The sequence below is a fragment of the Chaetodon trifascialis genome, chromosome 11 (assembly GCF_039877785.1).
Source record: "Chaetodon trifascialis isolate fChaTrf1 chromosome 11, fChaTrf1.hap1, whole genome shotgun sequence".
Classification (NCBI taxonomy): Eukaryota; Metazoa; Chordata; class Actinopteri; order Chaetodontiformes; family Chaetodontidae; genus Chaetodon; species Chaetodon trifascialis.
The window spans coordinates 9,288,065-9,303,049 of NC_092066.1; the positions used below are offsets into that span (position 1 = coordinate 9,288,065).

A 14,985-nucleotide genomic window follows, 5' to 3' on the forward strand; every position below is an offset into this window, starting at 1 on the left:
CAACCTCGCCACCTCATTGCTCAGTGGGTTGTGGATTAATTATAATACAGCAGGGGAGGAATTGTGAAAAATGATGCAGTCAAAGTGAGCTCGAGGGATCAAGAGGTGTGGGTGACAGCTCACCAAAGCAAGCAACACCTTTTAAAATGCCAGTTATTCCCGAGCTTTAAAATAAATTCATTTAAATTGAATTTCGATGATGCACCTGAAAACCATTGTGAGAAGAACAGTTTGACATTTTGAGGAAACCAATCACTCGCTTTCTTGCGGAGAGTTAGACAAGAATACTGATACTTTCACGTCTGTGTGGAGAATATGAAGCGCAGGCCAGCAGACAGTTAGCATAGCTTAGCATACAGACGAGATGACAACAGGCATATCTCCAGTTTGGAGAAGAAGCAGGATTACTGGAGTAGTGAGCGAAGCAATAAATATAAATGATAATATAATATGGCAGTAATAGCAGAAGAAGAAGGAGAGGAAGAAGCTGCTGCCAAGAAGGTGAAAATTTTTGTGCAAGTTTGTGCAAAATAAGGGAAAAAATTACCCTTATTTTCAAATCACAACGTTGACAGGTTTGCTACGACAGCAATCACACAGCAATCTGACAAATAGGGTTTATTGTTATTATTATTATTATTAATGTCATCACATAGCAGTGACAGAAAATAGACTGAATAAAATATAGAAACTTTAATTAACTTGTTTTTTATATTTATTTGGGGCATTATTTTTCATATTAATCGAGTGATAAAAACACATCTTTCGAATAATTTCTCAAAGATTAAGATTAATCGACTCTTCGTTAGGGGGTTTTGAACAGGAACTGCACTACTATAAATCAATTATGAGTCATTTCTGGACTAAAAACATCAAACCGGTTGCTGGTTGCAGCTTCTAAAAACTGAGGATTTTGTGCTTTTATCTGTTTGGTATCATTGCACTTTGAATATCTTTGAAATTTTGGACTGAATCAGACATTTGAATGCATCACTGCAGACTCTGTTGAAGCGGCTCAGGCACTTGATGATGTTGATACCGCTAACGAGGGATACAAGCAATTAAAGCGCCGAGCTTTTGTGTACCTGAATACTGAGACACACTGACATCTGCTGAGAGGAAATCTACGTTTTAGACTTATGATGGCATTGGTTAAACTTTAAACTGACTTCACTCTCACGATCTTATGCACCTAATCTTTCTGACAGGTTTTCAGCGCTGAAAAGAAAATACTGCTGACTTTAAGTTGGACGTAATAACCCCCGATTCCAATGCTCTGCAAACTTCCAAGGCAAGTTTTCACATAAGAGCGGGGTACAAAATAACAGAGCAGAGCACCACTTCAACCAGAATTTAAGATGTTGACTCGCCCAAACTAAAGCTTTTAATAGAATATTAAAACGCGCGGGATCGACTGACCTCAGAAAGGCAAGAAAAGGACGGAGAGGGAAAACCATGAAACTGAACAGACCGCCATTTCTATTTCATTTTGCGAAGGTAGAGTAAATCTACTCTAACTACAAGCCAAATGAGCTCCTACTTTAAATATGAACACTTTAAAACACTGCATGTACACAAACACACGTACATTCAGTGCTGCATTTATCACAGCGTGTCTAAACCCTCACGCAAAGACACCAACACGCAGCCAGAGGGCAAGAAGATGCATCTGCAAGCGCTGGTGTCCTGTTTGGTGCCGACACTTTCGTGCACTTTGGATTCATATCTTCTAATGCGCTGTCAATAAAAACTCTTCACACCTGTTCTGGGTTTGCTGCCATCAGCTGCAACAGGAGGGATTGTACATTTCTCAAGACGCTCTCTATGCACTGCACTGTTTCTGTCAGCAGAAATTAAAACAGCGTGATGAAGAAGCAGCGGGGCGTCGAGGGAACAGGACGGCACACGACATGTGACGCAAACTGTCGTGCCTGCTTGCCATTCGGTAGGCTGTTGTTGTTTTTTGTGGTTAGAAAAATCGAGTATGGATAATTATGGAGATCTCTTCCAGCCAGAAGCCACAGAAGTGAGCTTTGAAATGTAGATCAGTGGCTTCCAAACTTCGTGTTTGGGAAAAATGTGTGAAAATCTCATAAGAAAATGTAAAATCTTCTTTTTTTTTTTTTGCAAGATGAAACTTATTAAAAATGCACAATTAAAATCACCAAAGTATTTTTCCTGATAACATTAACTGCTTGTCTCTCAGCTCTCATTAGAGACAAATCCTGATTTTAGAATAAAAAAAAACGCTCTGCTGAATGTTAAATTCTGTTTGTTTGTCTATTTATTTATTGGCTGATGCATCCTTTAAGGTGCAGCTCTGAAATTTACATTTTAATAACACTGCGGGGTTTAGTTGTAGCGCTGTGGTTTCTGGCTTCGCTGCAGAGTTGCTCACGGATACGATTACAGATGTGACTCTCACAGAACCGAATAATAGCTTTCACTATAGGAATTCCTGACCTAAGTGGAATTTTATGTGATTTAGCTGCGGAGGATACACAAGAATATGGATCTAAGATTGGCTGGAAGGATATAAGACACGTGCATGATTGAAATCAAGGCATTCGGTTGGTCAGGGTCAGCTGAACATTCGCAGGCTTTAAAGGAACTCTTTAAGATACTGTGCAACATTTCTGCTTTTGACACATAAATGTAATGGATGCTTCACTCTCACACTTAACACACACATGCATATCAAAAAGTACATTCGGATGAAGTGCCAACTAAAGCTCGCAGAACGTCTGCAACATCTGTATCTTAAAATTTTAATTGGGCGCCAGACGGGTGGCCAGACTGGTAATTTGTGAGGGTACATAATTCATCGCGTCTAGGTCGAGCATATGCTGGAGGGAGAGATGGTCTGTGACTGAACTAAGGGCTTTTAATGTGAAGAGACAACCCCGAACACACACACACACACACACACACACACACACACACACAAAAAAAACCTATTACATTGAGACTTCTGCTGCACATCAGTGATTTTTAGCCTGAAAACAACTGTTGCATCCTGTTTGGTGGAGCTTTGGGTGAGAGATCACACACGTTTACAGCAACAAATGACAATCATCCCCGTGTGCTGTGATGTGGTTTTGTTTAAAGTTTACAGCATTAGGTGCCGAGCCGCTCTGGAGCCTTTTTATCCTCCGCTGGCTAGGGATGCAACAATCCACTTTTTTCACCTCCGATACCAAAACCGATATCTGAGGTTTAGTAATCGGCCAATACCGATCCGATACCGATACAGAAAAACAATGCCGAATTACCTAAGAAATTGTATGTCTCATTGTGTGGAAAAGTCTGGGATCATTCTTTTGTGCATCAGACTTGACTGTGTCTGTAACCCCCGCCCCTCCCCCTCCTGCTCAGTGCATACACACAGAAGCCACCACACATCAAATAGTTGACCAGTCACGTGCGGCTTGAACAGAAAAAAGGTTGAGAAAAAAAACAACAGAAAAACTGGCTCCCAGGTAGGAGCCGGCTCCGATCATTCACTTCAAAGAGCTGGCTCAAAGAGCAGTTTCGTCTGTGATCGACACATCACTAATTCGTCTACCTGTTCCACTGTTAGAAAAAGCGAGACTTGGTGGGCTCCCCTCACAGTCCCTATAGCATAGCGTTAGACTAAATAGATCGGCCCCTATGTACTGGGCCAAATGTTACCGATACCTGATCTTGAATTTTCTTCAATATTGGGACCGATACCAATATCGGATCAGTGCATCCGTACCGCTGGTCAGCTACAGTGGAACGTCTGTGGGCAGAGTTCAGGTCCAGCTGCAGATACATGCAGGGCCAGAGGGTAAAAAACGAGCCTGAGGAACTTCAACCCCTCACGGTAACCTTTTCTTCTCCACCTCCCAAGCTGGGTCGAGTCAGTCGACAGCAGAGATCAGATTCAGGACTTTTGCAGCATCGACGAAGTGCAAATGAAAAGGCTTCCATACTCTTCCCTCCACTCATACTGTCCGCTCTACTCACCTCAAACCAAGCAACCGATTCATCAGGTATCAAAAATGCAGCTATGCTACACATTCATCCCACATTCTCCTTAAAGGAATTACAACAAGATATCTTAGTTATTTCTCCAGAAATGTGAACCACGGTGCAACATGCATATTGCTAAAGTCTGGAAAAGCAGTCACAGCTGAAATGCTCTGAGGCAAGAACAATCATGTGCTCAGCTTATCAAGGAGAAAACACCAAAACTCAACAAATCCCAAAAGCTCTGCGACATGTGAAAAGATGGCTGTCATACAGCAGATTAATGGAATAAACATAAACGCACTGAGCTGTATGTGACAGGTGTCCTACGAGCCGCTGTCCATATGACAGACTGGGGCTGCAGCGAACAATTATTTTCATTATCGATGAAGATTTTTAGGATTTTCTTGCTTAATTGAGAAGTCTGTAAATAAAGTGTTAAAATAGCAAAAAATAAATAAATAAATAAAACCCATTTTATATGTGGTAAGCTATCATAGAGGACAAAGAGAATTAGAGAGAAAGTTTTCTAAAAAAAACCCCAAAAACCTAAAAACATAAAAATTAACTTAAATTAACTTGTGGTTGATCAATTGTCCGTCCAATAATGATTTCAACCACAGCAAACATGAAATTCACTCGATTATGCAGCAGAGACACATCAGGTGACTTAAAAAGAAACGCATCAGTACCTCTGATGGCGACGTCAGTCAGGTTAAAGTTTCATTTCCTTTAATATCAGAGCACTGCAGTGAAGATGTCTGCATGTTCAACATGAAAAACACCTCTCGCGTTCACACACATTCCACCTCTGCTTCTTTTCCTACCTGCTCTCACAGCTGTTCTCACCCCTCTAATCGCTCCAGGCTTCCCTCCTACAGCACCAGGTGAGTCTCACCAGGTAACACACCGTCCAACACGAGACGTTTTCGACACTACCTTCACACAGAACTTCTGAAATGAAGTTTTAGTTTTGTTTCAGGTATGGAAGAGCTCCACCAGAGATGTTAGGAGGTCAGTGCCGGCAGGGCGGAGACGCAATGTGTGGCGTTATCGTAGCTCACCCTGATGAGGCACGTGGAGGGGATCAAAGAGGGATGAAAGGAGGGAGAGCGGAGCATCAGGATGAGTGAAAGCTGTGAACGGACAGTGAAAGCATCTGCACTGATGGTGGGCCGTTTGAATGTAAAAGTAATAAAGCTGTATTGTCTGGAGCCCACTCCTCCACGTCCACATCAGCTAAAGGAGGAAGAACATGAGACTGTACACGGGCCTTAATTTTCCTGTCAGTCGCATCATCATTGATCATTTATAATAAGGTTTAATGCAACAGAGCAGAAGGCAGTCCTTTCCCAGCAGCACTGAGAGATGTTTCACCACCGCACGCACGCACACACGCGCGCGCACACACACACACACACACACCGTGTCTCCCGCTTTGTGTGTTTCTAGCAGATGTTCTCAGCAGAGCCCTCAGGCTACAAGTCTTGTTTTGTTTATTTTATACACTCATCTTTACCAACTCATGTGGAAGACAGCAGATAACAGTCTCAAAGCTTCGACAGCTACTTCGGACCACTTCTATTATCTTTCTTCAGTGGATGAATCCGCATTAATCAATATTTCTATATAAACAGTGGATCAAACGACTACTTGTTTGAGAAAGGTGTCGCTAGTGATGACTCTGCAGTAGCTTTAAGAAAGAGTTTAACATTTTGGGAAATACGTCATTTGCTTTGGTCTGATGAGATTTTAAATGCTTTGGCTCTGATGTCTGTCTCTAGTCGTCACTCTGTAGTCTCATTCAATGTCCCGCCATCTGATTGGTTACACATCACAAGTAACATCAACCCTTATCAACAAAGAGACTGGAGCTGCTCTGGCGAGCGAGCCGAGCTGTGTGTCGAGGGGAAGGCGGCAGATACTGCCAAAGTTGCAGTCAACGTCACGATCTCATGATCCATTTCTGTGATCACAAGCAAGCCCAGTTTCCCAGTTACACCAGTGAAAACGGCCAAAGTCACACAGGGGTTCACTCAAAGGAGGCGAACGCAATGGCTTTTAAATCAGTCGCTCTTCCCTAACCGAGAAAAGCATGGCGCACATCTGTTGTCTATCTTTTCCATTAAACAAAGAAGACAAAACATTAAGTGGTGAGCTTTAGGGGGGCTGGTAGCTTTAGAGGGGCTGGTAGCTTTAGAGGGGCTGGTAGTAGGGGTGGGTGGTAGGGGTTGGTTTCGTCACCAGTGTCACGTCCTGCCATGAGAGGGATTCTTCAGTACCATTGTGATATATTAAAAATAATGTGCTTTACTGTGGCTGCGATAACATGCAGGTAGAGGACTACGCACATCCTCATAGAACTGGAGTTACATTCAGTAACTGCTATTTTCCTCACTATAATGCAGAGTCTGGTGAGACGAAGATGTGGAAGGTAACATTATGAGCAACGCAGGCTAATTTCTCTGTTGTGGGCTGCAAGAAGCAAGACAAAAGTCTTTATCTACTCCCACCATCCGAGGAAGAGAAAACCTAGTGGAATAACTTGATGGAAATGTCCCCGCAACGACAGCTGGGGAACTTTTGTGCAACTTTTGTAATTACCTTACTTCTTATTTATTGGTCTGAGGGCAAATACAAAGCAGGATTCACTTTCAAACTGAAGCTGAAGGATGGATGGATGGATATCCACTTCAATCTTAGAAACAGTAAGTTTATGTTGCTTTACGGTTTATTCTGCTGGTTTATTCTTGCTGAATTTGGCGTTAGCACATTCCGCGGCTAGCAGCATCTGTTGTAGACCCACACGCTGGAGCAATGTGTGAACATTAAGCCTCGTTTGAAGACAATTCTGCTTTTTGTGTAGTCTTGCATAGCCAGAGCTAACTTTACGTCCAAGCTGCTGTTTCAGTGAAAATGCACAACCACTTTACACAAGCTGTCCAGCACTGAACAGCAGACAGACACAGTTAGCAACTAAGTGGTGCGATAACTAGCGATTAGCACAGTGCAGCTTCAGCTAAAGAGCCAAATATTTCCCTCAGGAGCTGGTGGGGACCAAAAACAGAGTTATCAGCAGATCAGTTTGCAACACTGAAAAGGTGATAATGCCCCCAGGTGGCAGAAAAAAAATAGCCATTGCAGGCTTAAACAATGTGAACGTATTATTTCTTCGTATTTTGACTGTAAAAGTAGCTGAAATGAAAAAGAGAAAGATATCTTCTGAAAAATAACTGGGTGTGAAAGCAAAATCTTTAGGTGGATGAAGATCACAGCCAGAGCTCTCTCTCTCCCTCTGTCTTTTCCCTCCTTCCCTCTCTCTCTGTCTCTTGAGCCCGGGGCGTCTTGCTTTTTAACCTACAACCCAGCCCTCCCGGTCTTATCAAAAATGCATTAGCCATGCTGCACTTGATAGTATGGAGCCTCAGAGCTCTCTCATGGCTCCAGCACATCTTGCTGTAGGCAAGTTCATCTCCCACAAACCAACGGGTGCACAGTGGGACGAGCAGAAGTTATCTTTGGCTTGGCACCACCAGCTGCAACAGTATGTGTCTCGTGTATTAGGAAAAAGCAGAAAAATCTACATTCGCTGCACTGAAAAAGAGGCCACGTAAAAAACAGCATGTCTCATAAAATTTGAATTTTTGGACTTTTTTGTCTCTATCTAAATTTTTTACATTTAGTCAGAGGTATAGCAGGCCGTCGTAAGTCTGCAAAACAATCATTTTTCAACACTCAAAATCAATTTTCAAAGAAAACCACAGTCTAGCCGGGCCTGCGCTGAAGATTATATCCCCCAGCTGAAAGCACAAACGAATGAGTGATATCATAAAAATGAAGAGAGAGACGGGGGAGGGAGAGACAGGATGGAAACACAGAGGCAGAGCGCACTACGCACTGTCATTATGAAGGATCTGGGTCACGTCACTAAGAAGCAGGGCATGATGCTAACAATACTGTGCAGGAGTTACGAAAATGACCTACTGTCATATTGTAGCATGGTCCGTGTTTCAGCCCGGACCCACAATAAATGATACCATCTAATTTTCAGATCAAAGCTGATAAACTATTCAAACATACCAGAGACGTAAATATAATCTCGCTCACACGTTCTCTCTGCCTTCAAAATAAAGCTGCAACAATTGCATGATCAGTTAATCTGTTAGAAGATCAACAGAAAATAACCACAAACTACTCCGATAACTCATTCATCTTTTTTTTTTTTTTTTTAAGTAAAAATGTTTTCTTAAATATGAATATTTGGTGTTTTTCTTTCACTTCCAGATATAGATGGAATATTTGGGGGTTTTGGATTAAAACCTTGCCTTTCTGATGGGCTTTTGACCATTTTTGGACATTTCACGGACCAAATGCTGAATCGGTTAAGAAAGAAAACGATCAATTTCGGTTTCAGGTTGTGTGAATTTGTGTGAAAACACCAATGTGTTCTCATTTGCTTTTGCAGGGAGCTGACAGTGACACGTGTCCAATCTATCCGCTATTTTTGAGCAAGTTATTGTGTCAAAATCAATCATCATCAAATCATCATCAGTGAAACATGCTGCAGCCGTGTTTTATGCAACACACGCCCATGAAAGCCCACTACAGTATCACCTGTATCAGAGGACCTCTATCACACACCACCCAGTCTTTAGCGATTCTTTGGGTTTTTTGTTTTTCCTTCAGTCTTGCTGAACACGTGATGGCGCGTCACCAATGAATCAGCCACTCAGCTCCCCTCCACCACAGCACTGACCTTTCGGTGTTCATTAATGGGCTGGATGCAGCGGTTTGCCGGGCTCATCCCTCATCCTTACTGAAGAAATGTCAGCGGCACTGTGAGTGACGAAACCGACTGGTTCCATGGCTGCTCGATGGATTACGTGTGGAATTTAAACATCAATAAATCATATTAATCTCATAACATTAGTATAATTAGTCAGCGCACAGGGCCAGATTTCAGTGGATTTATCCAGACAGATTTTGAGAGCTATCAGTATGAACTGATGAATCCAACCCATCTGCATCATTTTTAATCGATGAGGAAGTCGCGGTCACTTAATATAATCATTTCAAATGAAGAAATATGGCCATTTCGATTAAAAACAAAGCTGTATGGAGGCTTAAATTTCATCCATGCATGCTGTCATTTTTTTTTTTTTTTTGTCATTTTCTCTGTCAATATTTTCTTGGTTTTAGCGCAGAAAAGTAATTTCCCTCTTCTTAAACCAGCCACAGTTTGTGTGCTGTAGAATAGCCGCTAGCTGCTAGCTTCACTCTACATTTTACATTTTATTTTATATCTGCTTTGTGGCACAAAGGGGGGAGAGGTTGCAGTTATTGTGACAGCTGAATAACTGAAAGTAAAAAAAAAAAAACACTCACTACACATTTGATGCCACATAGGAAACCTCAGGGAGCCTGCAGCAGAAACTTGTCCCACGATAACCTTTGATTTTTCCCACAGGATGGATCTGATAACTCAAGGCCAAAGTGTAGATTACATGATCGATACCCAGTATCTGTGCCAGAGGTGCACACCAAAATCATGTGTCTGATCTGCCTGAAGGTGAAACTGAGACTGCGTTTGCACTGAGTCGGGTTTATCCTGACAGTGCTTCATGATTTGTGCAGGTGCCACTTTCATGGATGTTTGTTGATGCAAATGCAATATGCAGAGGGCTATATTTACATACAAATATGAAACACAGAGAGAGGAAGGCAGGGAGTGCAGTTTGCCGCTGAAAGAGAAGAGCAAAGAGTAAATAAATAGCGGGAAATAGGAGGAGTTAAGCTCGGAGAAGAGCGGTAAATGAGAGCGGGCCTGACCTCCGACCTCCTCCACTGTCCACTGCTTACCAACACGCAGGGAGGAGAGTCTGTCTGTCTGTCTGTCTGTCTGTCTGTCTGTCTGTCTGTCGAACTGCTGGTTGTCTGTTTCACCAGCTGCAATAAGAACTGTTGCTGGCAAATTCAATCATCCTAATTAGCATCTGATTTCTAAGCTGTCTCTCGGCTGATTGTGACAGTTCTGATTATGAATTTTTAAACCTTGAAGATTGAATATTTGTAAAACTTTCCCAAACGCAGCATGTGCCTGACATCCTGTCAGTCGAGTAGAGTCCACAGACCCAGTTTGCATCTTGTGTTCCTGTTGGGTGATTAAAAGCCTGCAGATATCCGGCATTTTGAGATCGTCGCCATCGGCCGACACCTGCCCTCATGAGGCCAATTAAACAAAAAGTGTCTGCAGACACGTCAGAGACGATGCACATTTATTACTTTCAAATATTTTTCTGTTTTCCGTGAATAATACATTAGTGTTAAATAAATGTTCACTCGGACTAAAAACAAAGAGATGCTGCTGGCTGCGACTGCATGCATTTATTATTTTTGTATCTATTAAGTTCACAAATTTCCATTCCCTCTCAGAAACCAGGAGGTGCTGCTGTCTGCTGATGAACGCTGCTGTTAAGTGCACTAAAACTTTTTTTAAAAAGTTTTTTTGATTACCTGTGGGCATTTATTTCATGTAAAATAAGCACACTGCAGACAGTGCAGATCGACTTAAGCAGAAACAATGCAGACAGTAATAGTGTTAAATAAATTACTATAAGTTCAGCAGGTGAGTCTCATTTTTTGTTATTATTCTTATTAAACTGTGGGATTTTATCAGATGCAATGAAACAAGAACATGATATCGACATTACGCATCGGCCATCCGCAGCCCTGCTCTCTAAATATCACATGAGTCGAAAATTACTAATGAGGGCACTAGAGGAAAAGTCAGAGAATCACCAAAGTCAGCGACTTTTTATCCCCAGAGAATAAATCCCACTGGGTGCTCAGTCTGGATCAAAGACAGTGCCATCCCTGGAGGCACCGGCGCTGCTAGCATGGCTAAAATGTTATTACATTAACAGGTGGACACATTATATCTCTCTTAGCCTGACCTTCCTAAGCTTCCCTCTCTATTTACTACGTATTTAATTTCCTACAATGGAACAAAAGCGAAGGAGTGTCCACGGGATGTCCACCGCCACCGCTTCGTGAAATTACAGTAATGTGACACTACACCTGTCAGTGAAAATGACGATGATTCACAAGGATGTGAGACCTTAATTTGCTGCTCACCAAACTGTTTCTTATGTGAGGAACAGCGGACAATGGATCGGTCTGTGCTGCTATCTGATTATTGTGACAAATTATACCTGGTGAAGCCTGTGGACTTTTACCGCAGCTACAAAGACGCGAAGCTAAAACCAGAGCTGAGCAGATAAGAAAAGAGAGTTTTTGAAAGCAGAGCTAATCAGAACAAAACTCCAGTGCTCTCTGTGCTCGACCCGTCCCTGCTCAGCTCTGCCTGTGCAGATATTAAACTGCCTCTCAGCTGTCTCTGATCTGAAGGAGGTTGGACTGTTTAAAAGTGTGATATCGCATCGCCTCCCTGCTCCTCTCTCATCGAAGAACGAGTGCCCGGCTTTGTTTTAAGGGACCCGCTCCCTCTCACGTTTTCCGCAAATTTGTTTAAGCCAGACAAAACTGACAAGAAGCAGATGAAATCAATGAGACGTTGCAGCACAGAGAGGTATTTGATGGCTCTCCCGACAGCATTATCACGTTAAGTCAGATGCTGAAAGCCATTCGAGGAATTCTCCTCCAGTCACGTCTGCTGTTTCTCAGCATGCAGTCTGCCTTCGCCTTATGCAAATACAACAAAGTCCCGTCTGTAGCTCCACAGATCCGCAGACGACAGCGGGAACATCATCATCTCTCTCTCTCTCCGTCTCCGTCCTCTCTCTCTCTCTCTACGTCTCCCTCCCTCTTTCTCTCGCTCTCTGATCCAGCTGCTCATTTGGCAACGGAGCAAAGAAATAAATGAAGTGCTTCGGCGGAAGGAAGGCTTCACTGGGAGAAGGATTGTGGGTAGAGGGAGTGAGATGAGGATTTGGTGAGGGGTTTTAAAGACAGTTTATTTAAATGAGGGTCTTTTTTGGTGAGGGGGGCTTAACACATCAGTGGGACATTAGGCTTAACGGCACTACTGTCCAATTATGCTTTCAACATCTGTCGGGTTAATCAACCTGTGTCCTTCGATGTTATTTCTTTCTTTTTTTTGCTACTCTATTAAGCGAATAGCTGGAGTGTGTGAGAGAGAAAGTAATGTACAATGAAAAAGTGATGAAAAAAATCTTGTTACTAACTAGCAGACTAGTCTGTAGTTTGATCTGCACCTGATTGTTTAGGCTTTACTCATTGTTTCTTTGCCTCGGAAGGGGTCGTCATCAGTAACTGTCTGCAATAAGACGACTCCAATACCTTCAAGGAATAGTTCGACACTTTGGGCGTCCTCTCACATGTCTTAAATATGAAGCTACAGCCAGCAGCAGGTTAGCTTATCTTTGCACAAAGAAAGGAAAGTGGCAGCCCGGTCAAAATCCACCCAGCAGCATCTCTGAAACTCTCTAATTGGCAGTTTACTTAATATATACAAAAGGGAAAAGTGCCTTTCTGCCAGAAAACCTTAAAAAGTCAGGTGACGTAGTATAAAGAGTGACAAAGTCCGCACTGTGAGGAGGTCAGAGTGGGTCAAATGTAGGTCTTTGACACAAGAGACTGCTGTTTGTGTTCCCGTGTGAAACCAAAAGTCAATGTTAAACGTTAAAACATGCGTTAAAGAGGCTTTCTGTCAGAAAGACTTTCTGTCAGAAAGGCTTTCTGCCAGACAGCCCCGAAGACAAACTTCTCCCACAACCCCCAAAGTAATGACAACACCCCAGAGGCATTTTCCACTTCATGGCTGATTGGACCTCTAATCAACTCAGGTTGAAGCTATGGTAGGAATCAGTCTATGACATGACAACAGTGCTAACAGAGTAAACTGCCTCGCCCTTCACAGTCCTTCAGTGTTGGATATCTGCTGATACAGAGTCTGATCTGATACTTAAAAATCACTTAAAGGTGACAACAAATCCCAACACAGAATCTGTACTGTCCGGACCAGGAAGTGAGGAGAAGCAGTGAACCTGAGGAAACCGAACTGAAACCTGCTGCTTGCTCTTCACTTTACTACGAAACGTCACTGAGCTTCATCTACAGCTGTACTTTCCTCTGTGCAGGGCTGAACAGAGGCAGAATGACCACAGAGGACCAGATCATAGTCTTTACTCAAAGCTGATCCAAACGCTCACGACAGTGGCAGAACGACTCCAGCCAGCCAGGCCACAGCACACAGGAGGCAGCTTTAGGCTGAAAAACATTTCTGCAGTTATTTCTTCTTGTCATAAAGATATATTAACCCTCAGTCAGAGCTCATGGAACAGCACAGATTTAGGTTTATAAAAAATATCACTGGGACAAGCCTCGACTTAGAAATGCGTACCCCTGAAATGGAAAGACATTTCAGTTCAAAATGAGCTAAAATTAGACGTTTTATGACGTTATGTTTTCGCTAAATGAAAACAGGTTGCACAACACAAGCTGGGTCTTACTTAGAGCTCAACTGCTACTAAATATTTAACTACCAACAAAGCTAATGCTAGCTTACCATTTAGATTGAAGAGCGCACTATGAAATGTGGTCAAACTCTCTGACATTTGATCAAAATGCTGTTCAATAATCATGTAAACTGGGAAATTTGAAATTGCAGTTCACAAAAATAACACATATGCTAACGGTTTTAGCCTAAATGGCTAAATGATCAGTTAGGTTAGCATAACCAGATATTTGACGCTCATGCTCAAGTGCATGAATACAACTATATCTGAAAAACATGTTTCTCCACGTACCCATATCTAAATCATAGAGTCATACTGATATTACAAAGAATTGGCAGTTAAGTTTAACATACTGTTACCCCCAGTTAACAGCACAGACCAACTGATAAACTGTAGCTAAACTGTGGATAAACAATTATCCTAAACAGTGAAGGCTGTAACTGCAGGACATTTATGTAAATCGAGAGATTTGGTTGAATTTTGAGTAGATTATTCCCTCTGAATATTGCATCAAGGATAAGTTTTCCTGATATTTTTTGGGAACGTTGGATATTCTCTGTCTCTACTATGCACTTTTTTTAAGTTTTAGCAATCATACATACTTAATAGGCTTGTTTTTTTGTTTCCTTCTCCCTGATGCTCGGCCATTGCTCTGTTAGCTCTCTTTAATCAGCACGCTTTTCTGACGCCGTTCAGCACAGAGTGGAGGCTCTGTGAATGGAGCTTGTGTTCAGGTCGTCATCGTGTCCTCAACCTGAGAGATATTTCAGCTGATATCTTAAGAAATAAACCAGAAAAATAACACCTTAAAATGAATGAAATGCTAAAATATAGGCCTTCAGGCCATATTTTAAAAAGGTTTTCTACTCCCCTTCCAATCAAGCAAACCCCCCTATGAAGCTTTATTGACCCCTCGTGGGGGTCGGGGTCCCCAGGTTGGCTGAGGTGACTTCTCATGTACTTTACAAATGCTTCTTAGCAATAAACCAAGAATTTAGAAATGACAAATTTAACAATGAATGAACCAATGGTGCAACCCTGACTGAACGTGTGACCCTTGGGTTCGAGGAGTATTACCCACAAAGCCCACCCTGCCACCTATGCTGGTCTGTATCTAAAACAGTTAAAGGATCACCTCGTGTGTGCATCTTTGGGGTACATTCATTTGCAAATCTGCCTGATGCATTTCAATGAGCCTTCACTGGAGCGTGCATGACGGTAAGCTCTGTTTATAAAAGGACACATCATGAATAAGCAGTTATCAGAAAACAGTCACACCTGTTCGCCTGCAGGGAGATCCTACCACACACACACACAATATAAAAAAAAAGTAATTAAATAAATAAATATAATAAGAAACACCACCCAGCCACCTGTAATTACACAGCCTGATGCCACCACCACCTCTCTGCTATCTGATCAGCCTCGAGTCAAGTCAGAGATAACACAGGTTTTCACAGCAGATGGCCAAACGATGCTTCTGCAATATCACCGC

General features: G+C 42.3%; 2 protein-coding genes across 3 annotated transcripts in view; one reads left to right on the top strand and one right to left on the bottom strand.

Annotated features, from left to right (window-relative positions):
* Nucleotides 1-14,985, bottom strand: part of b4galt2 (UDP-Gal:betaGlcNAc beta 1,4- galactosyltransferase, polypeptide 2) — a 172,979-nt gene that overhangs the window by 156,082 nt on the left and 1,912 nt on the right. The window lies entirely within an intron of this gene.
* Nucleotides 1-14,985, top strand: part of LOC139338647 (ATP synthase subunit g, mitochondrial-like) — a 154,196-nt gene that overhangs the window by 27,558 nt on the left and 111,653 nt on the right. The gene's annotated exons all lie outside the window — the stretch shown is intronic.